Raw genomic sequence first — 16488 nt, 5'->3', positions numbered from 1 at the left:
TTACTTTTCCTTTACTGCAGTGACATAGACACATGGGTGGGATTAGGTTGTATTAGCTTGTGCCTTTCAGAGTCACTACTAAGGTGTTTAAGTTTGGCCCTAAACATGAGCTGTAAATTCAAATTTGGCACATAGCACACAACAACAACAGCATGAAAGTGAGATTATTTATTTACTTACATTACTATTAAAAACCCCCAAAGCAAACAGGAATTATAAGCAACAAAAGCAGATCCTTTTCTTTTTTCTTATGCAGCATTTTTTTATCAGCAAAATTGACATTCACAGAAGTAACCTGGGTAACTGACTATAACATATATCAAGTATGAACATAACTACAATGTAAAGCTGCTTCACCTTTCAAATTACACGTGCCTATTCTTTCTAAATAAATGCTGTCTATGCAGTTTAAGCAAAATATTCTATCGTCTGCTGGAGCTTCTTTGCTTGGAAATAAGATGAGATTGGGAAGATCCTGTAGCTCTTTATCAGTCAAAATTTCCTTCCCTCTAATTGTAAATTTAGTTGAGCAGGGTCTGCACGCTGAAGCACTGCCAGCAAAGAGCTTCTTGTGAGACTGCTGCTCCCAGCAGCACTGACCTCTGATCAAGTCACTCACCAGTGACAAGAATAATAGTCACAGCTAACCTACAGACCTGACCTGCCCACTCTAAGCATTCATGGCTCTTTTCCCACCAGCAACTATAGACCTAGTGTGTTCTGAATAAACCACACGCTCATGGGTGTGTTAAAGAGAAAGCAAAACATTTCAAAAGCCTGCAATTTGATGATGTGTATTCTTCAGACAATGACATTTGTAGCCGTGACAGTCGAATTCACAGCAGCGACGGCAGTTTTTGCATTCACCACCAGCCGGCAGCAAGATCCCAGCCGTGCCCGCTGCCTGCGCCCGGCTCCCAGCCCAGCAACCGCTGGCCTGGGCACTCACACTCTTTCTTGGGTTAACTCATAGGAAACCGTGGTTACTGCGTATCCCACCAGAAACAAACAAAACAAAAATCCAAGCAAAATGGCTTGCTCGAAGTTAAGGTGGCTGAGATACACTTGTCACTAGCCAAGTCCTTAAGAAGACATCCATAATTTCAGGTATTCTGTTAGCCAGATGTGATCGATTTAACTAATAAAAGGAAGGATACAAAGCAGACATTACTAAAAGAAGAACTCGTAACTTATGAGTTAAAAACCCCAACATTTTTTCACATGTATGAATGTTTCTGTCGTTACTGGCTGAGATCTAGAGGTACTAACATGCAAAAGAGGAGACTGGCATGACCTTTAGAAATATGAAGCTTGTTATTATCTTAAAGGCATCCGTTCTGTCTTGTGTACTTCCTAAAATTCATGAAAGCAAAGCTCCTGCCCTGCAGACCTTACAGAAGACAACTCTGCCCAGCTACCCTTATTCCAGCAGGATACTCCAAAGTGTGGTTGAAGCTAAGGAGCTCTGCTTGCCAGTGTGAGTTTCTAGTAATTACTTATCATTTAAAATCAGCTGTGTAGGAGCTAGTTGCAATGATGGAAATGCAGTGGCAGAGCACGTGAGTTTAATACAGCTCAGGAAACATTACTTTCTCATACTGGGTGTTTGAAACAACAGCCTGATTATAGTAAGCTTGTGTCAAAGAACTCAGCTCAAACTTTATTATATCAGGGGAAAAACTGGAGGTGGGGTGGGAAAAGGAGACAGGGAGATATCTATCAAGAGAGAGCTGATTTATACAATGAAAAAAATGCATCAGCTCTCATATAACTTTAGAAGGAACCAATTTGGATATCAGGCCATTGAAGAATACAGAGCAGCAGAACAGTCAGTTTTAAGCATAAACTCACAGAAAGAGAGCAGGGAAAGACATATGCAGGCTCTCCTTTGTTCCTGCTTTTTCTCCTAGGAGTTAGAAGGGGCCAAGACCTAATGGATCACTGCTAATGGAAGCCATGCAGTACCTCAGGGTGCATTAGGAAGCTACTATTTTTAGGCTCACTGTCCATGCTTCAAACTAGGCTCAAGTTTCTTGAGCTGCACAGCTGTAAATCAGACAAGTACAAGGATGGCAAGTCTTCTGCATGCATTCTCGCTTTCATAACAAAGAAAGACACTACTTAAATAAAATACTTATATGACTGATACCAGAACTACAGAATAATTGCACATGGACAATAGGCTGAAGAAGATTTCCATCAGCTAAACCCTGCTTCCACAGAAAAAGGTAAATTGTGTGGTCTCCACACAGGCTCACTTGGTGCCATGCCTTTCAAGCTGATGTCAGTATTAGTAGTGCAGAGATCCTGTAATTCCCAGATGTGACAGGCACTTGGTTGATGAGAAAATCTGACTAGCATCATTCAATAGTGCCAAAAGTAGACAGGTCCAAAAGCTGTACAATCCATACACAGCTTCATGTAACCTTCACTTGACAGAGGATTTATTTATAAGTAAAATTATGTACTTCAAATAAAAATTTTTGCACCCTCATACCTTTTCTTCTAGATTTTTCAAGATTTTACAACATACAAGGTATTACCCCATACACACAGGTTAAGGCCAGAAATTCTGTTAACAAAAATGGATAATGCAAGATAAATTCTAAAGTGATATTTTCTTTGTAAAGATATTAGAAAAGAAATAGAGTATACATCATTATAGGAACAGGAAAAGAACACAATTTCCAAATAATTAATTGGCATTGTTTTTATTTTTGTAGAATAGGAAGTTTTCAGCTACTTCTACTCTGCTATCTCTAATAAGTTATCTTAAAACAATACCTGGCCACTGCCATTAGGTCTGAGTTTAGAAAAAAAAAGTAAATTCTGAAGATTTTTGATTACTTAATATTGGTGACAAAGTAGTGGGAAAATAAACAGCACTTATTTTACTATATACATGTATTATTTTACTATGAACAACTTGATTTGGCCTAAAAGAGCAACAAAGGTCAGTAAAAACAAAACAGCAGACTTACTGTAATCCATGGCATGTTGACAAGGCAACAAATGATACAGAATTTCCTCGAATTTTTCCCTGATAATAGCAATGTTCTCCTCCCTGAAATTGGAAATCGAGACTGTAAATCCATGGGACATTCCACAGCATCACACTTCATCCTGTCAAACACTGCTTTTTCATAAACACTTTCCCAAGCCATTGACATGGCACCAAGAACTGACTATCACTCACGTGGGTGCTCATCCCATCTTCTTTGAGCCTTGGTTTGGTACTTAGACAAACACCATCATCTTGACACTGTACACCAAATGGTGTATTTCACAATTTCAGTGTGAATCCCTGGCATCCTGAGATGGATTTCAGTGACAAATTACTCCAGAAGTGCTCATCTTTCTTCATTGACTAGAAAAAGAGTTGGAAGTAGGGGGCTTAGACTCCACATCTGCTCTGCATGTGACTACATCGGACAGGATGAACTCTGCTCTGAGGGTAAGGCAATTTCCTTCTTCTAAGTAGAAAGGTATGCTAACAAAATAATAATAATGCTTGATTGAAAAAAAAGACCAAAGCAGAAGTAGTCACAAGCACTCCAAAGCTAACGGAACCTCCAAGAATAACTAAGTAGTAAAGGAATACATTGAAAATTAGTATTTGCCTCTCCTATTCTGCAAATAAAATGTATACCTTTCTAATAAAATCCAGCTGACTCTACTTTAAAAAATCCAGCTTGCTTTCACTGTAGCAGGGCTTTCACTGATAAGCCCTACTACACGTGATAAATTTATTCAGTATTGCACAATATCAATATTTGCATGCAAAATTAGAAAAACAATTCAAACATCCCTTAAATTCTCACTGGCATCTACTCTTCAGAATAATTTTCCTGTTAGTGTCTCACCAAATTCAGCTATGCTGTAATGCACTAACATTGGTTAAAGGACTATGAAGTAGATTTTCAGTACCTTTCTTTTTTAATTGCATTTATTTGCAAATACTTCTTCCAGGAAATTAATGAATAATCTACCTAGCCTAATGTACCCAGCCCTGTGAATATTTATGTCCATTTACCAGAGGGAGGGAAAGGCATTACAATTACAGCTGTTTCAGAAGCCAGCAGTCACTTGCATGATGCATAGCACGGTCATTTTACACATCTGACATTAAAAGCTTTTGCATTTTATTTTTCAAATACTAAAAAAAAAAATTAATCAAGGTCAGGCTAAAGGTAAGAAAATATATAGGCTATGTTGGTAGTTTTGTGTTTTGATCAGGAGACCCTGTTCTGTTTCCTACAAGATGTGGAAACTTGTTGAAAGCAGCTACAATCCATGAGCGCCTCTGGTTTGAGGCGCACCCCTTAAAAGAGTACAGGAGCCTGTTTGTAAGAGCACAGCTACTCACAGGGAAACAGCCTTGATCTCAGCCTGGTCAAAGGAAGTCTTTCACCACACTGACCTGCAGAGTAGCCACCATGGGCACCTCTCTGCTCAGATGTCTGAAGGGAAACTGATGACACACAGGTAGTGTTTGACTCCTTGTCTCACGTTGGTAAGAAGCTGAGTCAACCCAGGCTGCACCAAGGTGTGTCTGACAGCAGGTGTAGGACCCATCACCCCTGGGCCAGCATTTCTTATGACTATCCAGAACTTGGGACACAGATCACGTATCAGTGAAAAGGAGATTGTTTTAATTTCTGCTTTGCACTCATGTAGATTTTAGCCACCAATATCCTAAGTTAATTTGATTTCAGAGAGACTATATCCTGCGTCTTTCCTGAAATCTTGGCTTATTTTCTCTATTTTATCCTCTTTTTCTACACCTATTTATTTCCTATATCTTAGCTACTTTAAACTCTCTTGACTTGAGATTTTCTTTCTTTTAGTTGGTAGGGTGTCCCCCACTACAGGATCATGGAACTGATCAAGGCTTTCAGGTCCTTTTGGAATATATGAATAAGAAGTAAACAAAGAGAGACTCCAGTTAGCAAATAACAAAGCTAAAATCAAACTATATGGATGATCTAAAACCTTATGAGAAACAAAATACTCTCTAAAGAGAATTCTTGAAGTAGTATTCCTGTAAAAGATAGAACTTGAATAAGTGCATGGATATGGAAATAATACTGAAAAGACCATCAGTAGGGAGTTGTACAGGCTTCTAGCTGTGGAAGGAATTTAGAGTAATTACACAAATTGGTTTGTTCTCAGAAAATGTAGTTAATATGTACCAGAAATAGAATCTCAGGCTCCATTAGTTTGCAAAACCATGTCTTTTCAACCAGGAGGAACATTTTTTCATACTAAGAATCCAGACTGTGGCTCAAAAGTGTGTTTTGATATTTCAAATGAGAATCAAATAAATGTCCCATGACAGTACCTCCAAATTAATTTATTCTGTAATAAATCCATGGGAAAAAATTATGCATACAGATCCAGAAAAGAAAAGTATAACAAAAACAGCTCTAAATTCTTGTCTGGGAAAAATACAGTTGAGATACATGAATTCTACTCTATTTAGTCAAATCAATTCAACTCAATGATCTACTAGAGTTCATGGTAATTCTGGTGGAGATAGAAACACAACTCTGCTCTCAGTCTGAGGGACCAGTTCTTATCACTTCAAAACATTCCTTTCTATATGCTAACATCCAGGAGATATTTTTTATTTATGTACTTATGTTCCTATCATTATAACATAAGTCAATGTAAACCAGTTAATAAAATTAAGCTAAAAAAAATTATTTTCACTTCTATAAATGAAGATAATTTTTTTTCAAGCACTTGATGCATGCAATTGTCTGACGTGCTTAAAGCATGGTGCTAATAACACCGAGGTTCTGGGATTGACCCCTGTATGTGTACTTAAAGCCACAAATTCTGAGAATTGAAGTGTTCAGGAAACCACTGGATGTGGCACTCAGTGTCATGGTTTAGTTGGCATGGTGGTGTTTGGTCAAAGGTTGCACTTAAAGAACTTGGAAGTAATTTCCAATCTTTATGAATCCATGATTCTCTGGTTCAGCACTGAGAGTCAGGACACATGAAGGCACTCTACAGGGCAGGTTTTTTCAAGCACGTGTAATTTTGGGCAAGAAGTTTACTGTTGTTGCTTCACTATAGTGCTGGGGCTGAAATTGTGCTGGGTTTGACATGTACTAAACCTGTTTGATAGCAGGTAGTGCCATAAAATGCACTGTGTTAGAGGAGAAATCACAGTACGTGAGAGACTTAAGACCACCAAACACTAAATATGATCATCATATCTATCTTGTTTTAGTCTGCTCTTGGAAATACTCCCTGAAGGACTAGGGTTGTCTCACTTATTTACTGGTATCTTCAGCAAGCTGAAAAAAAAACCCAACTTTTTTTTCCTAAAAATATTCTGGTCCCATACGATAATTAAGACTTCCCTTAAGAGTTGAAATTAGCACCAACTACAGTTAAGTCCAGAACATCAAGGGTCTTTTGTGAAGAGCTACTGGCTTCCTGTAGCTAACAGAGCCTCTCTCTGTTCTCTCAAAAGCAATAATTGCCCATCTCAGCAAATCAAACCTCCACACTGGCCTTTGCCAGCTACTGGGGAATGGTTCAATGTAAGATGAGAGGAAATCAGATTGCTCTTCAACATATGCCAGCCATAAGTCTGAGCAGCACATTTACCCACTTCTGCTCTAAAATTGAACCTGGTCACTCTAGAGTCTGGGAGAAAATTAGGCTAAATGTCATCTCCCGTGAGACAAGGTCAGCCTGGTGACAACAGCTGTGACATAAACCTGCAACACACATTTGCCTGCAAGGCAAATTTTCTGCCAATGCCCATAGCACTTTGCTGTCCATTTCCTTAGATCAGTAAGTTATTCTTCCTGCATGAACCTTGTCGACATGAGGGACAACCTACTGGTGATGTACGAGGGCAGTACAGAAAATAGAGATTTTTAACAAGAAATTTATTCATTTGGAGAGATAAAAATGTAATAACATCCTACACAAAATAAAAAAAATAAAAACCAGTCTGGCCCCAGGGTCAATTAAAACAAGTTAATCATTATTATAGTTGTCAATTCATAAGATAGCCTTCATCTTGATGCTTAAGTTGGATAATTCTATCAAAATCCTGAATTAGGGCTATTTACCCTGTGAATTGCTACAGTTCATCTCCAACCAGATGCAACCCTTTTGCCCATGTCAGTACAAGTCTTCTTGCAACCTGTTGGGTACATAGCATGGCAAAGATACTGAAAAATAGTAAGACACAGATGTCAGCAATGCAAATAAAATCTGTTCCCATTTTTATCCTCTAAGATAGTTTGTCCCTGCTTTGAGAGGCATCAGCTGCTGAGCAGACACAAAAGAGACGACAAACACATTAACCAGTACTCATAATAAAGGGTGAAATAAGTAAAGCGAAAGAACAGCCCCGACAGTCATTAATGGCAGTAGTTCACTCTTCTCTGCAGTCACAGTGCAGAAAGCATCTGCTGACCATACACTGGCAGGGTTTGTTATTTGCCTCAGAGACACTATGACCTTCCCAGGGGAGGAAAATAAGGATGCACATTCATCTGCTTTCTGCATTGGATATCCAAGTAAGCCATTTTCTGCAGTTAAGAGAGGTGCTAGCCAGTAAAATGCATGCAACAGTCAGGCACTGACCTTAAAATTAATACCTTCCTTCTCCTACATATTCCTACTTTAACACTCTTTAATCCGCAGGAAATGAGATTGCTGGTTTAATTCAAATCCTAGTAACATATCTCCCTCTTTCCTTGCAGCAGAAAGTTCCCAAAAGGCCAGCTAAGGCTCAAGCCACCTTTCTGTGAATGCTAGATAATGATGAGCTGCCAGATAATGATAAGCTGTTTAAAGGGCTACCCATTGTGGGGCCACCAGTTACAAAAATATATAACTAAGGCTGCACGATCAACAGCAAAAGGAAAAGAAAATGCACCCTTGCCTGCTGACTTCTATGGCAGAAAACAGCTTTGTTATGAATGGGTTTCTATTAGTAAATAGAAGAGTCAAAATGGCTCTTTGACCTGTGTAACTGCAATGAGAGAAAACATCTTTTAATTGACACGTTCTTCAGCAATTGGCAGGGGCCCTGCTGTGCTGAGCCCTGAGTTCAACTCTTACTCAGCTCAGCAACAACGCCAGGGACCTGGCACCACCTCTTTGCAGAGCAGTTTCTGGACTGCAGTCTCCTTAAAGCCAAATGTTCCGAAACTGAACGGTGCCCTCCCTTTGTAGGAGGATGGCTATCAGATGTGCTCAAATAGCTCAGAGAGAACACGCTGTGGTGACATTAGATTACAAAGCTGTTTCAGTTTCTGAAATCAGAGATATGGATTCCAAAATTAGGATAAGGCACAGCCGCTTCTGAGCCTGCTCCACAAAATGCCCATGTTTAAAGACTGTTGGCAGCACTCTTAACAAACAGAGACACACGTGTATGTGACAGGATCCTGCACGCAGGCGACTCACTCCAACTGCCATCAGTGACTCACAGCAGGAGCCTTCAGCAGATGGCACGAGATATCAGCCCAGCTTCCCAGTTCAGAGGCCAAATGAGGGTAGTGTTTACTGCCCAGTAGCTATGAGAGAAGATGCCCCACAAAACACTGCAGGGTGTGGACAGAGAGCTCATGCCAACGCAACACCATCTGCTCTGGAAGCTGCCTTGGCATCTGCTTGGAAAACAGACTCTTGACTTGCTTTGACTTACTTTGGTGTTAGGGGAATTTATTTTTTATTATCAGCTGCCAGGTAAAGATGAGGCAGAGGAGAAAAGGTTAGCTCTTCCTGCCTACTCTGCTGCTGTCTTTAAGACATCTCTTGCAGCAGTGACTAGTGTCTCTCAGTCGTGGCATACAAGTCATTTAAATGATAGTCATTTTGCCCCACTCCTGCATTCCTGTTCCAGGGAAATGGAAGCAAACATTTTAAGGGACAGTATGAAAATTCCTTGTAATCTATGCATTCTAATCTGCCACATCAGCTCATCAGTTTATGCCAAGTCTGAAGCCAAGGTGTAAGAATGTGATTTACAAGATTACTATAAACACAACACCTACATGGATACCAATCAGTCAGCAGGACACAAAGTTCTGAGGAAAATAGAAAACAATACAACCCTGATATCTTATTGGCTCATTATTTCTGAATGACAGAGCTTTCTCTCTAAGTGAAAATTCACAGAGCTTGAGGCTGTGTCTAGAAACATTAACATTATAATACAGGGCCAGTTTCGTATCCATAGAGAACAACAGACATGTCTAGGCAAAGCTACTTACAGAAGTCAAGATGAAGAAAGTAAAGATGTCAAGCTAAAGCACACTGCATGGGAGCACTCCTTCAGAAGTACAGCAGCTTCTGTTTGCTTAGCTTAACTCCCCCTCAAAGGGATTAAGTTAAGTCCAAAAAACATACTTTTATTTTTTAATAAAGGCATCTACAAAGTGATTTGATGTTCTTTAATGTTGTAACAGTAATTAATTTCTCTTAGCCATACTCAGTCCTCGTACGGTCTGGGATTACAGAGCACTTGGTTGCCACCACTCTCTGGCTATGGATGCCATTTGTTGTTGCAGCTCATAGAAAATAACTCATGAGGTGCACAAAGTCAGACAAGATTTTTCTGCAAGTCCAAGCTGTCCTCCTTCTGGAACAAGACAAAACTGCAGCAGAGCACTCAAGAGGTGACTCCTGATGGCCACACAGTCGCTTGACTTGTCACTTCAGCAGAACCACCCACCATCACTGAGGTCCACATCCACAGTGAAATGGACTTTTTAATGTACAATGAAATGTACTTTTTAAGCTCTGGAAGACTTCCACTTTCTGACATTTTTCCCCTGCAGGACGAGTTAAACCCACAGGATTTTTAAATTTTTTTTACGTCACAAAGAAAAGGGAGACAAGATAATTAAACCTGCAAAATCCCACATGAATCATGATCTGGGATTCATTCTGGTGTTGTATATTCAAAACCATGACCTGGGAATGACTCCTAATATGGAAAGCTATTACTTTTAATTTTCTTCTCCCTGGTAGCAGAATGTATGTAAAAAGTTAGCTAGTAATAACAGGGAGAAATTAATAATTAATAATAAAAAATCTACTGTAAATGTACATTAAAAGTGCCAGCTGCAGGATCATTAGGACAGGCAAATGCACTACGTATGAGGGCTGATTATCTTGCCCTGGTATCCTATAGAGGACACTATGTTTCTGAAACCCCAAATGGCTTGCTTCAAGAATTGAAACAATGCTACAACAAGAAAGTGAGATATATCTCAATGCCTATTGACTTAGTGTGACAGCATAACACTACTGGAAAAAAAAAAAAGATGTCCAGAGTAACTGAAAACACACAGAAATTAAAATTTTTTCAACTCCTCATCAAGACACATTAATTCCAGTCAAAAGCTAGAGGAAGCAATTTGATCGGTGTACTCTGGGATCAGTTTGCTTCCATCCTGCCATTATGTTCCACTACTACACTCTAATCTTCCCCTTTTTGTGGAACTTTCAATTTATGACCTTTCATTGTACAGTACAAACACCTATAATTAGTCCCTAAGTGTAAGAAGTTGCTATTTGTTCTATCTGATTTTTTATTTACTTCATTGGTCAAAAGACAGTTTTCCAGCTGATCCTTTTTTGCACTGCAATGCTTCTCAGTTTTGCACTGTTGGCAAGTTTCAATAATATACACATACTTTTTTTTTACATAAGTCATTAAGGAAAACATTTGATGAGAGCACTCTGAAGATCAACCTTGCAGGACCCCTCTGCTAAACTGCATCAGACTCACAGACTCCCCGTCAGCTCTTCTTCAGTTAGTTTACTGCTATCACTAAAATATAGATTATGGCCTAGATTTGTTAGTAGTTTGCCACGAGGCCAAGAGAGCTCTGTTGAGGGTGCAAGAGAGAGATCTGACAACATCACAGGAACCCTTATTCAAAGTCCTCTCTCAAACAAGATAGAGAGTGATTTTTCTGATAATAACAGCTTCTCCAGTCTCCGGACGCAGCCAAAAAAACTCTGCCAGAAACAGGCATATAAAATTCCTGCATTATTTATGATTTGCTCCTCTTCAGTTTTCATCAGCAGGTTGTGCAAGTTTCAGGTAGATGCACGCAGAGCTCCCCACCAGCCCCAGGCTCCAGCCTCCCAGGGCTGAGTCTTCCTGCACTCCCATCCCATCCTCTGCCAGCCCACCTGCCACTCCGCTATTCAGGAGAAAATGTAATCCCTTACAGAAATGCCTGTTTAGCATACAGGCTTCCCTGGCAACTGAAACACCTTACCCTTTGGTTAAAAAATGGGGAATTACCAAAACCTGAAGAATAATAAGAAATTCTTTTCAGACAGTGAGTTCCCTAACTGGAAGACGATGCTTTCCAGTCTTGCTATAAGACTGGAAACATAGCAGCCAATTGTTAAAATGACCTTCTCACAGTGAAGTGTTACATCTGGCTGCACCACAAATTATTGTAGACTTATGATCAGTTCCTACCTGTGAGACAACAATGAAATGTTGGAATGCCACTTGGATAAGGTCTCATCAAACACAGGCACAGGTGTGCACAGACACACACTGCCCTCGGTCTAGGGACTGGACCTTGACAACTGCTTGAGCAGACCAGATTTGAAGGAGAGAGTTGAACAGAAAAAGCAATATCTACTATATCAAGGGTGCCCAGACTCCTCTGGTCTTTCAAGATTTTTATATTTTTCTCCCTTATGCATCCTTTTTCCTCTAAAAGGGCATTTAAAGAGCCCTTTTTTTCCCCTCTTGTGCAGAAGCATTAAAAAAGCTGTAAGCTACAATAACAGTCATCTTGCACACGCTACTAGTCAAAAAATGCACACAACATAATGACTATTTTTGTAAGCTAACAGCTCTCCTTTGCTGTGCAGCATTAAAATGCATTTGCCCCAAACCCTCCATTGGCCAAACTACAATTGTGACCCCTCTGCTGGGACCCCCACATAGCAGGAGGCTGTGCTGGGGCCCCCCAGCTGGACTGGACAGCTCTGGGTGCATTGAAAAAAGCCCTGTGGGCATGGTCTGAGCTCTGCTGGGCCCAGCAGAAGGGCTCAGCACAGCTTGGGACACACAGCCACTCAGCAGCACAAGGCTGGCCAAATCTCCTCTGTTAATGCTACAACAGAGAAAAAACAGTACCTAGCATTTGATATGTCTCCATTCACACTGTTCAATGCTATCACAGGAACATGCTGCAAGGCTGAAGCAAAAAGCAGCAGTTTATGCTGTAAGCACTCTCACTGTAATTTTGTGCCCATAATGCACATGCTGTGTTTACACCACCACACTCAAGAATTTCAGACTTTAAGGAGTGCCTATGACATATAGTTCCTTCTGTAGTCATATTTTTAAAAGCCATCAAATTTTTCTGGTATTTATCTACCACATCTCTACCTGTGCAAGTTTTCTGACTGAATTATTTTCACGGCTTAATCTTTTTCAGAAAGCAATTTCCTAAGAACTCATAGAAGTGTCCATTGTTTTGGGAGAATACAAGCAGAAACATTTATTTCTACACACTCGGAAGAGGAAAACTGAAACATTCTATTGAGAAAATATCACTGAATAGATATCAGTTGTTTCTTCTAAGGGTGAAAAATCCAGCAATGTGAATTACTCAGCACTGTAGCCAGTTTTTGCCTTTCATCTCACTGACAGCATCAGTGACAGAATGACAACCAAAAAAGAGGGAGAAAGAGAGATAAAAGGACACACAGATATATTGCAATACCATTAGGTATACACAGGTTGAGAGTTGATGTGCTATGAGCATAGGATGGTCTGGAATGACACAATCAGGAAAAGGCAATGCCAAGAAGGGTTTTTCTATTTCTTATTAATTGATTATTCTCTTTGCTACCAGAGGGAATTTAGGCCAACACTCCTGCTTTCCTAGTAGAGACGTGATGTACAGTAAAGGAGGGTGTGGGGGAAACACTGAAATAATTCAAACATCTAGCTCCTTCTGTTTTTCTTAGGCATTGCACACTGCTGCTGGCTTAATAAGAATGTCTTAGGCGCTGCCTAACTGTGCCAAATTAACAAGAAACATCTCCTCTGCAGCAGCTAAATGCTGGCACCCTGCAAAAACATTTGTAATATCTTTCACCTTCACAATGGTCTAATGTATTAATAAATATGCAGAAATCAAATGTAATGCAATGCCTTCCTATGATAAAAAGGTATGTTAAACTGAGGACTCTTCTCACAGTAAAAATCTCTTTGCTATTAAAATGTGGTATTTTTTATGGTATAAACATTTCTCCCTTCCCCTGCCCCCCTCTCCTCTTTGAAGCATCCTCAGTAACGGCAGAAGATCCATATGTATTTTACAGCACAGGAAGTTTTACTGGGAGGGAAGGAGAGGGGGAGGAGTGGCAAAAGTAGTTATCAACTCCACATCACATGTGAGCCAAGGCAGGATCTGCTTTCCAGACACATTCCCAAACTGCTGCACGTACGTACAGCTGCCTTCACACCGTGCCTCAAAGCTCCTCTTTCTTCCATACTGCTGATGGCACAACAGCAGCACTGATGATTTGTGTGTCTGGGCAGTCTTCTTGCCCAGAGAAATGCAAGGAGGAATGTGTATGGATTTCAAGATACACCTCTCTGGTAAGAAGGCCAAGAACAGAGGAGGCCATTTCGCTGTATGAGCAGGCTGGCTCAAAGCCTGCAGCTGGCAGTGGATGGCAGATGGACATTTTCTTCCTGGCACCATTTCTCCCACCAAAGCAGCAAGAGAGATGTTGCCAGGCCGCCTCTGTCTTTGCCTACAGCCCAAGACAAACTGCACAGAGATGGGTGAAGAGCAGTATGTTGAAGCAACTGATAGAAACCTGTCTCCTTTCTGAAATACCTCTCCAGCTTCTGCTTTGGAATACGCTGCATAGTGGAGAGCATATTTTGTGATTTACCCATAAGTTGCACCCTTTTACTAGCTGTTTTTAAATAAGTATCTAAGCAATCTGCACAATCGCTAAAATCCAATATAATAATTATGTTACCAGTTATGGTAAACAATTCCCACAGTGACCAAAGGTAATAAATCACCATCATGGAAATTTCTTATAGTTGCAATAAGATTTTCAAAACATTTGATGTAAAACCAAAGCAAAGAGTTACCGTCAGTCTTTTCAGAAATCGTTCAACAGGCAAACAAAGCTCTCAAACGAACTGACAGGTGCACTGAAAAATACTGACTGGTCAGAGGGAACCAGATTTATTTTTAAACAGCTATTGAGTGCTGAAATCAGCCTCACCCAGTGTCTGGTATTAAAGTGTACTCAGTAGCCTGCACTTTTCCAAGAATCTTTTGGTATCTGAACTTTGATGAAAATGTTCCCATGTCTGTGGCCACCAGGCTCTTCTGACATTTTTCACAGCAGCTGCTTCTCTCCCTGCCAATCACACACACTCAGATGCAACAAAAAAAGCAAAAACCTTACATCCCCTTTCCTAGCATGTTTCCATAGGAGTGCTGCCTGCAGAACTCCTGGAGCAGTGGAATAGAAGGAGCAGAGGAGCCCACCTGTACTGCCCAGCCACTCCTGCACCCCTGTCCATGGTACAGAGCAGCATGGGGAGGGAAACTCACCACTGGAGCAGAAAGCCTCTCCTTTGTAGTGCAGTCTTTGCAGCCCCTTTCACTCCCAATTCAGCTCACCTCAAGTATCAAGCTCAGTGCAGCAATGATAGTTCTCTACTTCAGGCAGATTTGAGAACACTGAGCAAGGCAGTGATAGCCACCCTTGAAGGTATACCCTGACCCTGGCTCAGCACCTAAATCAAGGGGGAATAATCTCTGGGACCCTTGAGGCTCGCAGGTGTTTTGCCCAACACATTTTCTGACCCTGATCCTCCCATCACTTTCCCATTCAATTAAACAGCACTTAGATATGAAGAGCAGCTGATTTCAAACATTTCCTTACTTGATTAAGGCTTGCTCATCAGGAACAATTCAGTGACAGGGCTTGGATGAATTAACTTAACTAACTTGCATATATATCTTAATGCCAGCAAATGGGTTGTTTTTCTCTTGTTAATACCAGCTATTATCTTTATTTCTGCTTTGACTCATATTCTGAACCTCAGTCAAGAGAGACTTCTTGACTACAGAACAGAACTGAGAAATTAGTCTTTACAATTTAATGGAACACGTATGTGTTTGCCTCAGTCTGATAATGTATGCAGACTATTATCTTGATAATAGTGGGAGAGCACACTTCCTATTTGCAAATGACAGAAGGGAATAAACCAAAGGAAATTTGCATCTTCAGCTATCCAGTGGATAAAGGACTGCTTTGCCCATTTCCATTTCCACTTCCACTTTCACACTGCAGAGAATAATGCATTTGTTTCAAAGTATTTAGATTATCTCAGATTTAATAAAACAATTTGGGGGATTTCTCTTAATAAAATGTAAACTTTGAACAAAATTTTACCTAATATTTGCTTGATAGGCAAATTTGGAGTTTCCATTTTGTACCGTAAAAAATACATTTCTGAACACTCTATGCAATCTACTGTAATTGATACAAAAATTATAGCTGGCATCTACAAAATAAGCCCTAAAAAATAGAGGGTCCTCAATAAAAATCTCCCATGTTGCATGCAAAGAACAAAACACTTCTGCAAAGGCTGTGGGACATTTCACACAAGACAACAGCAACAAATAGCATCTTGTAGTCACTATGCCAACAAACACACAGAGAAAAAAAACACACAACTAGTGACTAGATATTTGGAAATACTATACAGTAAATTTTGCTGTTCTCAAATTTACAAAGAAGCTCATAACATACTAAACTTGGGGTTTGGTACAATGAGAAATGCTATCTACCAAAATAAAAATATTTTCTTCAATAAGTATCAAAAGTGAAGTATACTTACTAGCAAAAAGAACTACTATGAATATATTTATCATGGATACCATTTTGATATAAACATTAATGTGCTAAATTTGAAAATTGAGTGTATTTGCCTTGTTTAAAGCCAAAAGTTAGAAAACATGAAACATACTTGCCTCAGAATAGTAAAACAAATCACTTGAAAAATCAGTTATCTCTCCTTTCACAAAAATATGTGAGTTTTCATGAATATCAAAAGCCAAGCAAATTTAAAAAGATAAACATAAAAAGAAATTCTTACTTTAACTTCCACTGTCTTCCCATCTTGCTCGATATGCCTCTCAAGATATTCAGAAGACAGCAGGTCACTGCAAGAAGACAAAAAAAAGAACCGTAAGCCTTGTGCATGTGTTCTGGTACTCCCTCTCAGCAAGCACTGATTAGACATTTACATTTGAAAAGGGCAAAACCTGCAGGATACTTTTCCTAAAACGTTCATAAAACTCATTGAAACAACCATGTCCAATGGAGTTACACAGTGCATGGGATACACTGATTTTAACAGCAGAAGGTGGGACAAGGAAAACGGAGGGGAGTTTCTTCATGGAAGCTCCAAACCCA

The 16488-nt window shown here is 39.9% G+C and overlaps 1 protein-coding gene across 1 annotated transcript in view; it reads right to left on the bottom strand.

Moving 5' to 3' along the window:
• ADAM22 (ADAM metallopeptidase domain 22) overlaps positions 1-16219 on the bottom strand; it is a 73015-nt gene extending 56796 nt beyond the window's left edge. Inside the window, exons 1-2 of the mRNA XM_059842759.1 lie at positions 16169-16219; positions 2982-3064 (exon numbers count right to left, since the gene is read on the bottom strand). The gene's annotated coding sequence lies outside the window, so the exon portion shown is untranslated. The remainder of the gene's footprint in view (positions 1-2981; positions 3065-16168) is intronic.
• Between the last annotated feature and the right edge of the window lie 269 nt (positions 16220-16488).

The sequence above is a fragment of the Haemorhous mexicanus genome, chromosome 1 (genome assembly GCF_027477595.1).
Source record: "Haemorhous mexicanus isolate bHaeMex1 chromosome 1, bHaeMex1.pri, whole genome shotgun sequence".
In the NCBI taxonomy this organism is placed as follows: domain Eukaryota; kingdom Metazoa; phylum Chordata; class Aves; order Passeriformes; family Fringillidae; genus Haemorhous; species Haemorhous mexicanus.
This window is presented reverse-complemented; position numbering and strand designations above follow the sequence as displayed.